Raw genomic sequence first — 14,116 nt, 5'->3', positions numbered from 1 at the left:
ACTGCCGGAAAACGTAGAGTAGTTCTCAAATGCCTGCTGTATCAAGTACAAAATGACTGTCTAGCTTTAAGAACCCTCTGCAGTCTTGCAGTTCAGGGTCTAGCACCAGCACCAACATCATCTGGGAACTTGTTAGAAATAGATAATCTCATACCTCAATCCAGACCTACAAATTAAAGTCTACAGTTTAACAAGATCCCCAGGTATGCAAATTAAAATTTGAGAAGCACTTCTCTACAATACCTATTAATCTAAACCAAACAAAATCACTAACCCATAATACAACCCATGGTCCCATCAAGAAGGATTAAATCCTTTCACTAATATCTCTGCATTCAAAGCAATTGAATTTTGCTCATGTTCTTAACTCTACTAGAAATACTTTATTTCCTTCCTACCTGCTATTTAAACCCCATCCATTCCTGAAGGCCCAGTGAAAAAATCTCATATCTTCTGTCCAACTAAGACCATTTCAAACTACACTAACCTTCCTGAATAGTTCTTGCATTTAGGTCAACGCCGTTTCATTCCTCTTACTATTCATACATTATTCATTGAATAATCATTTTCTGAATGCTTATTATTGTTTACCAGGCACTATTGCACTGGCCAGAATGAAAACAAAAAGGCAGATTTCCCCTGCCCTCATTAAACTCACAGTCAGAGCAATAATGGTTCAGTAGAGATACCTTAAACTCCACAGGCAAGAAATGCAAGCTGGTAGATGTAGGGGTGCAGGACCATATTGGGTAAAACTATATGATTTGTGCTTTTTCTCAGTTACATCTACTTAAATGAAGGAAGTAATGTTGAAATATATTAAAAGCTTCTGTGGCATGAAATAGATTAACATTTTAACTGGGAGACAAAACAGAGATTGTGCTTTGTTTCATCTTAAATTCAGAACCCTATAGATTATTGTAAGGTTTTTTTAGGCCAGCAATGTATTTTTCTTCATTCATTCAACAAATACCATAATCTTTTTTTTAACATCTTTATTGGAGTATAATTGCTTTACAATGGTGTGTTCGTTTCTGCTACCAGAATTTTAAAGTAGCCCCTATTTGTCTTTTGGTGGCTCCTTAGCTTTCAGACATGGTAGGCACTAAATAAATACTTGTTTGCACACATGGAACAACTATTGCACAAATGAAGCCCTTTCCTTCTACTGCTACTCATGACATAAGGAAATGTTCATGAATTTGCAATGACACTTTGGTTTACTAGTAGTGTCTTTTGGATCAAAACGTTCCTCCAGAGTGCCATGGAAATATTTCTGTTTCTCTGTAACTTATGTTCGTGCTCACCAGAGACTGGTTGGAGCACAACCAACCAAAAGGGGCGGGCTAGTAAAAGATTTTGCGGGTGAGGATTTTGGGAAAAAGTTTCAAGACCATTTGCCAGCAAAATCTCAGCAGGTGTAATTTTTTTGTTGTTTTTGTTGTTTTTGCGGTATGCGGGCCTCTCACTGCTGTGGCCTCTCCCGTTGCGGAGCACAGGCTCCGGACGCGCAGGCTCAGCGGCCATGGCTCACGGGCCCAGCCACTCCGCGGCATGTGGGATCTTCCCGGACCGGGGCACGAACCCGTGTCCCCTGCATCAGCAGGCGGACTCTCAACCACTGCACCACCAGGGAAGCCCAGCAGGTGTAATTTTAAACAACATAATATAAAGATTTGATTTGCAGAGGCCCGGAGGGGCAAGGGAGATAAAATACTTAATGAAGTACTAACATCCCATAGTCTTTGAGAGTAAAAATACAAGTTAGCATTTCTTGGTGCTGCAAAACAACTCATCAGCTCTTTAGATAGAAAGAGATACTTCTGGTAGACAGCCATTCTTCAAAAGATCTCATGCTCTAAACAACAGCACTGGAGTACATAAAGGTTACATACTATGCAAGACCTTTGTGAGCCCCTTGTTTCCTTCAAAGTGATTCAAGAGAGGATCACACAAGGAAATTTCAAAATCTAAGTAAAAAGACTATTTCCAACTAACATAAACTAAAACTTTACAGAATCTAGTATTACACAAAAAGTGAACATTACTTTGACTCAAGAATCAACAACTTCTTTATATTTATAACCTTCAAATCGGTTACAGTTTTATCTTATTCAGCAATCTTGCTGAAAATGAGCATTCCCACGTGGCGTGCAATTTTCTCTTTAACTTTTAATTTCTCTGGGTACAGAAAAAAAGCTCTGGACCCTTAATTGAGCAATTATTATTTCTTAAGTGAATATAGAGTTTGAGAATAATGCCAAAATCTTCCTTTCATCCAGAGAACAAGTCTAACATAGGCAGTGGTGTACACCTTGTCTGGCAGCACCCCAGCTTCAGGTAGAAGAGCCAAGTCAAGACTGAAAGGGGAACTCATTCTTCACCTCTATTCAATCCCTGCCATCTACTGAGATTCTTGAAGGAATGCCAATTAGGACCAATTTACATGTCTCCTTGGAGGTTTTAGATAGCTCTTCACTAAGAACTGTTTGTTTATCTCATTTAGACCATTTCTCCAGAGTAGGATTCGCAAACTTCCTGCTGAATATGCTGTTTGCAGACCATTGCTAGGTTTCCATACCAATATAAAGCACTGGTACTTGAAAAATTCGTTAAGACTCATCTGAACTCCCAGATCCAAATTTGTGGAGTGCTTCTACCACATTTTTACAACGTTGTCCCAGAATCAAGCAACAGAAAATAAAGGGTTCATATGCAAACAGTACATGGAATATGCTTAGACAAGGAACTTGGGGCTTCATAGTTTGTGCCATTGTTTAAGTAATTCTAATTGTTTTAAGTTTTTCTTTATAGAGAGCTGGAATCTGCTTTTCTGGAACTTGTATCATTTGTCTTAGCTTTCTAAGACACTCACTGTCTCCTTTACATAAGACTTTCAAATATTTGAAGACAGGTTTCATGCTTCCCCTCCTGTATAGGTTTCTCTTTTTAAACATCTATTCCTTCAGCTATTCTTAAGGTTATGCGGCTTCCAAACTTCATCATTAATGAGAAGTTAGCTTTTCAATAACTACATTTTGAACATAATATGCTAATAATCAGCTCAAAGTTCAAAATATATGACTTGTATTTTACAGAATATTTTTTATGTTTGGTTAAGTTTTGATTGAATGCTATGTTTAGTGGTCTGTAATACATAAGGCAATCTAGAAATTGCTATTAAAATGTTGGACTGGTAGAACCAGGTACAGAAAACATCTTTTTGGTGGTCTCAATTAATGAAAATTTTACTAGACACTACAAAGTGGTGATTGAAAAACGATGCTGAAATATTACTGTCAGCTACGGGTATAAAATTTCTCACCAAAGAACTATCACAACTTCAGGATAAAATGTTTGTTATCTAAATACAAATTTATAGCCTCCACTAAAATTGTTAGGAAGACCTTAGATTACTTTGCTGCTTAATCACAGTTTAAAATAATTTTTATTATACAGTATCAAATTAAAAGTTACTATTTAAAAAAATTCCAAACATTTATAAAAATATAATAAGCTAACACTTTAAATCGGACTTGAAGACAGTTTGGATATTCCTTATCTGCCCACAAAAGTTTCTCTAGTCTTTTGCAAAATGCTAAAGTGATGATTTGTCCAACAGTGTAGATGGTTAATATTCACCCACGTGACATCAACAATTTAATGCATCATGCTTTCACTTTTCATTAAATTGCTTCATTACTGAAGCTTAACCAAATTTTCTTCATGCTTGGCCCTCCATTTAAGTCTGATACCCTACAGTTTTCTTCCTATATCAGATTTTGCTTTGTCTTGAATTATTTTCTTTCCTTCTTTTACCTGCTTTCAAGAAATAGAAAAAGCCTCTTTGATGTGCCAATTCAAAGTGTGTTCAGATAAAAGGTAAATAATTCAATAGGCTTTTGAGGAGGGTTGACATCTGAATGTTGGAGGTTGTTTTCTCATCAGCTCTCCTATTGAGGTCAGGTGACCCACGTTAGTGACTTGCTGGAGTGAGTTTTGAATTTGTAAAAAACTTCTAATAAAGAATAGTGACAGAAATAGCAAAGAAATATCAATGAAGTAGGAAAGTCCAAGTGTATGTTCTTATCAAGTCTTATACTTGTCCAATAGTTACAAACCTCTCTGAAAATATTTATATGTGTGGGTGGAGGCAAGTTGCCATTAAATTGTAAGAAGTGTTATCAGATTTATCAGGACTTGGTTGTAAATTTGACTACACAGTTTTGGCTCATAGAGAAATGAGGAGGAAATATCTGATTAAAGTGTGCATTGCTGCTGAGGCAACTGAATGTTGCCATAGCAATTGAGATGAAATGTGCAAGAAGTGAGATAATTAAATCTAACCCCTTTAGTAGTTTTGACAGTCAATGCACTGCCAATAGGAAAAGTTATCTGCAGTATTAAGATAAAACACATTCCTCATGGAAAGTCTCCTTACTAGTATTTTGTTGTTCCCTTTCTAAATACATTGCTTTAGGTGTCTAATTTGAATGTTCTTTTGTAATAATCAAATACAGTTTTGACCTTGGTCTGCAGCTGCCTAGAATTTCTGCTGGTTTATTGTATCATGGGAGTAGACATCTATAAAAAAAAAAATCCATTTTTTCCCCCTCTAGTTCTTAAAAAAAAGTATACTAAAGCCAAAGCTGTCATATTTGAGCTTGAAATTCAATAATATCTAGAACGTGCTGCCCTCTTCAGGAGCTGATGCTTAAAAATACTTTGACTTTTTTTTTTAGCAGTTTAGTAATTATAAATATAAGCTATAATATCAAAAGTTGTATTAATAATTCTTCAGAAATAAGCACTACACACAATAAAGTATTTCTAAGTCTAAAATTTTCCCTTGAATATCTTTCATTAAAAATCAATAAATACAAAAAATTTTAAATAAATTATTAATATTTATAATTAAATATGAAAAACAGCTTTCTTAAGAGAAACTATGCTTGTGGGGAGAATTCCTCAATTATTATAGAATGTCAGACTTCCACATTTACTACCCAAACGTTTCTTTAGATTAAAAATGTCTAAAAAGGGCTTCCTTGGTGGCACAGTGGTTGAGAGTCCGCCTGCCGATGCAGGGGACACGGGTTCGTGCCCCAGTCCGGGAAGATCCCACATGCCGCGGAGCAGCTGGGCCCGTGAACCGTGGCCGCTGAGCCTGTGCATCCAGAGCCTGTGCTCTGCAACGGGAGAGGCCACAACAGTGAGAGGCCCGCATACCGGAAAAAAAAAAAAAGTCTAAAAATAAGATATTTTCTATGTGAAAAACTAAGTAGGACACCTTTCAAATCTTAATTTTATCCTCCAGTGAAAAGTCAGTAAATTTTGTCAGTATTTGTCATTTGAAATTTTCACTAATTTTCATTTACTGAAACATCATCTTTCTTGGAAATAATGATTTCAAGTGACACTAACACATTATAATTTTTAGTCAGGATTACTTTATTCGAATAAAACATCAAAGGATATGAAATGTCATTATCCAAAAATTAAAGTAAATCCCTTTTCTGCATATGTTATTTATGCTATCATCTAGTTTTAGCAGAGGGAGATGTACTCTGTGTGTTTTTCTCTAGATTAAGTTTATGATTCTTACAAAAACATAAAGGAACAGAAAATGACCAAAAGTTTATGATTCTTACAAGAACATAAAAGGAACAGAAAATGACCAATATGTAATGACATTATATATCAGGATATGAGAAAAGCATATTTTCTTACATCCTGACAAGTTCCTTTTTCTTTTTTTAATATCTTTATAGGAGTATAATTGCTTTACAATGTTGTGTTAGTTTCTGCTGTACAACAAAGTGAATCAGCTATATGTATACATATATTAGAACTATTGACACTAAGAAAGGTTATTTTGTACTAATTATTAATTGTGAAAGTCAATGTTAATTTAAAAAATTTAAAGGACAGAATAAATTTAAGAACGTATATACCTTCAAAATACAAATTTGTTCTAATTCTTACCATGTGATGCAATTAAAACCTGTTTTTAATCAACAGAAAACAATAAGGAAAAATGTAGCTCTTTATTATCACTTATTTAGTGTGGAAAAATAAGAGCTTGGACTCTTAATTCTGTTTTCAGCTCCTACATCAGATTTTCAGTTCAAGATTCCAAAAACGAAATGTATTTGCATGTAAATAGATGCAATTGTCATTAATGCTGACTTCAAGAAAGTAAAATGCCCCTCAGTTTTCCTTAAAGAGTTTTAAGTATAGCTGTCCTATCTGTTATCAATGAAAAATTCAGCTGACCTAAAGGGGAGAAAGAAAAAAAAAAACTTTTGACAGTATTCTCTTAATCCAATAATATTTTGGGGGGAAAATAAAATGTTTTATTCCTGACTTTGAAAGTACTTTTCACAACAGTTGTTTAATCCTAAAGTAGCTCTGTCCAAAGGCATGTAATACACATTCAAGAATTCTTAGAACACTGATTTGTGTTTTCTGCAATAGATTTACTTCATTTTTGTTTTGGTGCTGATGCATTACATTTGGCAGTTAGGATCCCTGTGGATGGAGATATAATAAATAATAATATTTTCTTTGCTTTCCAGAGTATTTATGGAACAATGATAAATTTCATCTTTCCCCGAATGGTAAGTAAAGAGTTCTTTCTATATTTGATAGTACTGAACACAAACAAGAAAAAATGAATTGTTATAATAAAAGTGGAGTATCATTTGCTAAATGTATTGAACGATCTGATAATTATAAGGTAGCATATACTCTTGAAATAAATGGATACCGCATTCAAATTCTATAAGCATTCCAAAATTCTCACCAACTATGCTACAGGCTCTTCAGAGGGAATATAAGGTTTTTGCTTTCTCTGTTGGTTTGCATTTGAACACAGTGTACTCCATATTTTGTTTTCTGCGGTAATTTATTTTAAAATACACACAGATATAGAAATAAATGTGGTTTACTTTCTGTGAGCAAAAAGAAGAAGCATATCTGTGATACATATTGAGAGTGGGTGGGTAAGAGTCCTTTGGAATTTTTACTGTTACATAAAAACTGATTGTAATCTATGTTTGACCAGGGCTTTGCAGCATCTGTGAATTTTAAAATGTTTGTTTTCTAAAAGTATATATCATAACTTCTCCAAGGCAAGCTAGCTACTGTATGATTTTGTCTAAACTCATAGTTTTGTTGTCTTTATGACTTGAAATGGTAATATTAAATTTAGTCTTAATCATAACCTCTTTACAATTTAAATAACAATAAAAATCAATCTTATTGAATGGGAAAGGTCCATGTAAAATGATATTCCTTAACAAGTTATTACTGTCTCCTACAAAATTTTTCCCCCCAGTGGTTCTTGCATATTCCCTATAAAAAGAAGGAATTTCTCACTGTAGAAAAAAATCACTTTGCAATAAACCAATCATCGAAAAGTGCTATGTTAAGTGAAAAAGCAGAACGCATTATAAATACATTATATGTTGTGCGCATTTGTGCTTGTGTATTGAGAGGAGAGACAATTGGAACCATACTCTGTAGGCTTAGAAAAAAGACTAACAAAAGGCACACAAACAGTGGGAACATAGGTAGTTCAGTAGTCTTCATTTCTTCTTAATTTTCTGAATTTCCTATAATAAATATGTATTATTATTCTTATCCGAATAAAAGCATTATTTGAATAACAGGCTATTCAAAACAGTATATTATTATTAACAAAATATATATATACATACAGTTGAGGAAATACCTCTTTGTGACAATTGCATAACCAAAATGATCTTATACAATTAAAAAAGAAAACAAAAACCTCCCAAACCTTCCTAATCCCATAAGGAACTAAAAATACAAATTGAAGATTAATTGAGTAAAATTATACAATAAAACAATGAAGCATTTAAAATTAGGTTGAAGCTATTACTTTTATTAATTTTACTCTAATACAGAAGCACTCCTATAATTCAGGCATATGTGTGAAAAAAAATAAACCTTTTTAAACTGAAATAAAAAGATCTGCAGCTTCACATTGGTTTTTAGCATATAAGTATTTGGTGTTTTATGAACTTTTTTCAGAAGGAAAAATCTACATAGGAAAAGGCCAAAATATGAAGGTAAACCTTTTAAAATAAACTCACACTTTGTCAGTAGATCATACTAGTTAGTAATAGCAGAAAACTTTGATCTAAAATCTACTGTGTAATTTACCCAGCTACAACCAATTGTCATCTTTGCAACTTGAATGTGCAGACTTATTTTAAGATCCAAGATTAAAAGAAAACAAAGTATGTTAGCAGAAGTGGTGGTTTTAACCTAAAATAATGTTAATAAATCATATTATAGTAAGCATAATAAATAATGCAAATAATCAAATATTTTTGAGATTAAAGATTTCTTCTCAAGAGTAATTTATCATACATTGTAAACTCAGCATTAAAATATCAATTGTAATTACATCTCACGTGTCCAGCAACTTATCTGGAAATAAGCCAATAATTTTAGAAGACATTTTAGGGAGGGAGAGGTGCTCCAGTAAGGATCTAATACAGTTCACATTAATGCTTCCCAGGTCCTCACTTCCATCTTACTTGTTCTCAGTCTGCATAAAATTATGACAGAACTGGTTCTCTGATTGTCTAGCTCACAAACTGGAAGGCAAACTAGCAAAGCTGGGAGGGACCAGAGAAGAACACATTGAAAAGCTAGAGGCTTTTCACACCTATTCACCACCAGTAAGAACTGAGGAACCAAGATTAGTTGTATGATATTGAGTAAGACATATCATACACTTGGGTTCAAAATTCCTGATCTGTTAAATTGAGCAGTCATACTGGAAGATTTTTAATAAAATCTAAATTCCTTTCTAGCCCTAGAATTTTACAATGAAATAATATATCCTTAAACTTACTATACAGAGCAAAAGATAATATTGGGCGATTTGGGAGTTGTTAAAATGAAAAAGGTTTTAATGATTAAAAGGGTAAATTTCATTTATTTGCAAAATTCACTTATATCAATTCAAATTATATACTGTAAATGAGAGATTATATACTGTGTATTTTGCTGATATTCTTTCCATATTACTATTTTTAAAACGTACCTAGAGGGCTTCCCTGGTGGTGCAGTGGTGGAGAATCCGCCTGCCAATGCAGGGGACACGGGTTCGAGCCCTGGTCCGGGAAGATCCCACATGCCGCAGAGCAACTAAGCCCGTGCGCCACAACTACTGAGCCTGTGCTCTGGAGCCCGTGAGCCACAACTGCTGAGCTCACACGCCTAGAGCCCGTGCTCTGCAACCGGAGAAGCCGCCACAATGAGAGGCCCTCGCACCGCATTGGGGAGTGGCCCCTGCTCGCCGCAACTGGGGAAAGCCCGCGCACAGCAACGAAGACCCAACACAGCCAAAAATAAATAAATTAAAAAAAAAAAACCTGAAACTACATACACTGCATCTGGACAATATCCAAAAAATTAAAAAAAATTTAAAAAACGTACCTAGAAATTTAACCTGAATTTTCTCACCTTGAATGAGGTACCACTATATTTAGTGTGTGAGAGAAAATCTAACATCAGCCCCTTCTAACGAATGGGGAGCCAAATTCATCCCTATTTGAACATGGAAATATATATTTCTAATAGGTTTATGCTGCCAAGATGCTAAACTGAAATACCAGGAATCAAAAATTTTAATTTATTATTTTATTTTTTGCATCCACTATGTAACATCTTTAGTACAACTAACATAACGTGACATTTTAGAAAGCAAACAAAATTAACCTCCTGTCCATAACAAAGAGCAGGGTCAATGTAACAAATTATTGGATAAATAATACATCTGCTTATTCAAATTATTTCTTTCTGCCTTATAAGTGTGCAAATTTAAATAAGCAGCCAAAGTTCTGAATTACTATGTGAAATGAGTTGAAATGTAAATATATATTTTGTTGACATGTATCTATTAAAACTGAACAGAATAAATCTTCAGCATTACCAAAAATCTTTAACAGATTGGAGATAAATGACAACAATTTAAATAAAGAAAATTTCTCAGTGTAATTTGTATTTCAACAAAATAGATGTTTCCTCTCATCCACAATGAACAAAGTTTGAGTGCATATTTCTGTGAATAGTCACAGCACCTAATCTTTAATCAACAATAAAATATACTTTATTTCTGGGGATATTAATAAAAATTTGTAACTTTATTTCATTAAAGTGCCATGTTGGACTTAACTGTAGCCAGTAGTCATTTTGCCATTTATTTTTTAAAATTCTACAACAGTTTCCAATATATCAAATGTCCAGTTTTAGGTCAGATGATAGTAATATTAAAACATTGTTAATTGGACAACAGGTTGATTACTTTCAAGGTTTTGAAAAAAGCAAAGATAAAAACAGGCCTCTCCTTTTCTTTCAATTAAAATTGTATGCAATTATCCTTCTAGATTATAGATCTCTTTTGGGATTTCCGGTTTCAAACAACTTTTTGGTTCATTTCACAGGAATAATATTCATCTTAATTAGGAAAAACAATTGATGCGCTTTTTACAAGAGGGAGTTCACTCTGTGTGCTGATTACTGCCATTAGATTATCCTATTTAAGAAAAAAAAAAGCCCTGCTTTTAAAGCAGTTAGTTAAATATGTTATCTATTAGTAGCCATTGTCTTTGAAGACAGAATGTCTTTCTTGATGAATGGTTAATCCGTTTTGTTTTAACCACTTGGCTTCTAAAATTATTTCAAATATATAAACATACCAATCAAATATATAAACTAAAATTATTAAATAAATTAAAAAATATATTTCTGGGGTACTACTGAATTGTTTTACACAGTTTATAAGGTTAAAATACTTGTTTCCGGGCTTCCCTGGTGGCGCAGTGGTTGAGAGTCAGCCTGCCGATGCAGGGGACGTGGGTTCATGCCCCGGTCCGGCAAGATTCCACATGCCGTGGAGCAGCTAGGCCCGTGAGCCATGGCCGCTAAGCCAGCGCGTCCGGAGCCTGTGCTCTGCAACGGGAGAGGCCACAACAGTGAGAGGCCCACATACCATAAAAAAGAAAAAAAAAAAACTTGTTTCTTAAAAAAAAATTTTTTTGATATTTAGTAGCTAAAAAGTAAAATTTCAAATACATAATAAGTAACAAATCAAAAATACTTAAGTCCCCTGTTTCCCTTCTACAATTACTTAACCCTCATTTCAACGAGTTAAACACTGTTCTAAATGTTCTCTCTCCCTTGTTTTCCCTTGTAATTTTGTCTCATGTATTTGCATCCCTAAACATACAAATTGGTTTACATGTTTGCAATAATATATAAATGAAAGTTACTTTTTCATTCAACATTAAGTCTTGAGTTTCAACCATTTACTGCACATAACTATAATCCATTAGTTTACACTGTTGTATAGTATTCCATTTTATGACATAATTTATTTCTCCTCTTTAATGTTGATGGATTTTGGGGCTGCTTCAGTTCTTTATGTTTTCTTTTTACTATTACACATAGTCCTGCTATGAACATTCTTTAACATGTACAAATGGATAGGTACAAAAATTTCTCTAGGGCAAGTTGTTCTTAACCTGGAGTGATTTTGCCCTGAGGAATATTTGGCAATGTGTGGAAACATTTTTGGTTATCATAACTTGGAGCATGCTACTGGTTTTTAGTAAGTAAAGGCCAGGGATGCCCTAAACATCCTATAAGGCCAAGACGGCTCCCCCAACAAAGAATTATCTGAACTAAAATGCCAATAGTACAAGGCTGAGAAACTTTGCTCTAGAATATATGCTTGAAAGTGAAATTGCTGAGTCATAGAGTATGGAAAATTTCAAATTTATTAGATAATTGCTAACTGTTGTTCAAAGTATCAATTTTATACCCCTCCCAGGACTATAAATGTCAATGTTCCAATAGATCTGCATTCTTGTCAGCACCTAATATTGTCAGATGCTTTAAAATTTTTTATCAATTTTGTGAAGGTGAAATAACAACTCCTCAGAGTTTCAATTTTCAATTCCTTGATTACTAATAAGATTGTGTATCTTTTCTCATATTATTGACAATTACAGCCTCCTATTCTATGAGGTACTGATTCCTTTTAAACAATTTTTAAAAAATGAATTTTAGGTAATACATATACTAATCCATTCTTCTTTATTTGTGTGACAAATGTCCTTTTCTAGTTCATGAATTGTCTTTCCACTTTTTTAAGGTGCCCTTTTATGGACAGAGCTCTTAATCTTAATGCAGTTAAACTTAGCAAACATTCCTGTTTTGCTTAATTTTTACATTTTCCACTCAAGGAATCTTACCCTTTATCTTCTGTGTTTTAACATTTGCTTTTTACATTTAAGTCTTTAATCAATTTGAAATTTTTTTCTTTTTTTTTGCGGTATGCGGGCCTCTCACTGTTGTGGCCTCTCCCGTTGCGGAGCACAGGCTCCGGACGCACAGGCTCAGTGGCCATGGCTCACGGGCCCAGCCACTCCACGGCATGTGGGATCCTCCCAGACCGGGGCACGAACCCATGTCCCCTGCATCGGCAGGCGGACTCTCAACCACTGCGTCACCAGGGAAGCCCTGAAAAATTGTTTTTTATGATGTAAGGCAGAAATAAATTATTAAAACTAGAAACCATAGTCTTAGCACCATGTATTGAATAGTTTATGCTTTCCTCGCTGATCTTCAGAGTCAGACTTTTCATGAATCAAGTTTCCATATACCGTATTTATAATCTAGTTTTCAGGTCTGTGTTTTACTCTACCTCTTCACCAATATTATACTGCTAAAATTATTTTTATAATAACTGTAAAAATTTGGTAAGTTCTTCTATTCTTCTTCAAGAATTCCTTTGTTCCTGTGGCCCTTTACTTTTCTATATAAGTCTTGGAAAAAGCTTGTCAATGCCACCTCCTACACATGCAAAAAATTTGATTGAAATATTTTAAAATCTACAGATCAATCTGAAGGGAACTTATACTTGTATTATAAATTTTAGTGTTCCAATCCAAGAATATGGTTTACTTTTCCATTTGTTTAGATTTTCTATAACGTTTTTCAAAAAGATTTTATTTCTCCCATAAATTTGTTAGATTTATCTCTAAATACTTTTTAATAAAATATTTTAAAATTATATCTTCCAATAATTTCTTTTGTGTAGTGATAGTTTCTAATGTATGAGACACATGGAAATAAAAATAATTTTGTATTTTTATTTTACTCAACAAATCTTCAAAACTTTCTTATTAATTATCATAATTTATCTGTATTTTCTCTAGGATTTCCTACGTAAGCAATCTAACTTCTGTTAGTAATGCCAGCTTTATTTCTTCCTTTCCAGTTCTTATACTTTCATCTTTTCCTTGTGTACTCCACCTACCAGACCTCTAGTTCAGTACTATATAGAAATTGTAATAGTAAACAACTTTCTTTTTTCCTGATTTTTAAAATGAAATGCTTTGAACATTTCAACATTAAGTTGCAGGTTTTTTGGACTTCCCTGGTGGTCCAGTGGCTAAGACTCTGTGCTCCCAATGCAGGGAGCCTAGGTTCGATCCATGGTCAGGGAAGTAGATCCCACATGCCGCAACTAAGAGTTCTCATGGTGCAACCAAAGATCCCGCATGCCACAACTAAGACCCGGTGCAGCCAAATGAATAAATAAATATTAAAAAAAAAAAAAAGTTGTAGGTTTTTTTGTAGATATCCTTTATCAAGTTAGAAATTTTCTTTTTATTTTTAGTTTGCTTTGTTTTTAATCTTTGAGGATGCTGAATTTTATCATGTGTTTTTTCCTACATTAATTTAGAGGAAAATATGATTTTTCTCACAAAGGATTGCTAAGAACTGAAGTATTTCTCACTCTAAGGACATTTACTGAGTGGGGTGAACATGAATTTCACTTTTCATGTCCTTGCTGGCACAAGGGGAAAATGACAAAGCCCAGGATTCAGTGCTGGAATGCAAAATGGATATATCCTCATTGTTAACCTGATCTACAAATAAATCCATCCCACAGAGGACTGCAAGGTAAATTACAAGTCTTAAATGCATAACTAAAGAGAAAAAAATTCTCCCTTGAAATAGCATAATCAGAAACTGACATTACTGTTTCCAGCAAGAATTTTATAAT

General features: G+C 33.9%; 1 protein-coding gene across 1 annotated transcript in view; it reads left to right on the top strand.

Moving 5' to 3' along the window:
- Positions 1–6,578: 6,578 nt before the first annotated feature.
- Positions 6,579–14,116, top strand: part of ADGRL2 (adhesion G protein-coupled receptor L2) — a 213,208-nt gene continuing 205,670 nt past the window's right edge. The window contains exon 1 of the mRNA XM_029230776.1: positions 6,579–6,620. The gene's annotated coding sequence lies outside the window, so the exon portion shown is untranslated. The remainder of the gene's footprint in view (positions 6,621–14,116) is intronic.

Source organism: Monodon monoceros, unplaced genomic scaffold (assembly GCF_005190385.1).
Source record: "Monodon monoceros isolate NGI ecotype Baffin Bay Population unplaced genomic scaffold, NGI_Narwhal_1 Super_Scaffold_18, whole genome shotgun sequence".
NCBI lineage: Eukaryota > Metazoa > Chordata > Mammalia > Artiodactyla > Monodontidae > Monodon > Monodon monoceros.
This window is presented reverse-complemented; position numbering and strand designations above follow the sequence as displayed.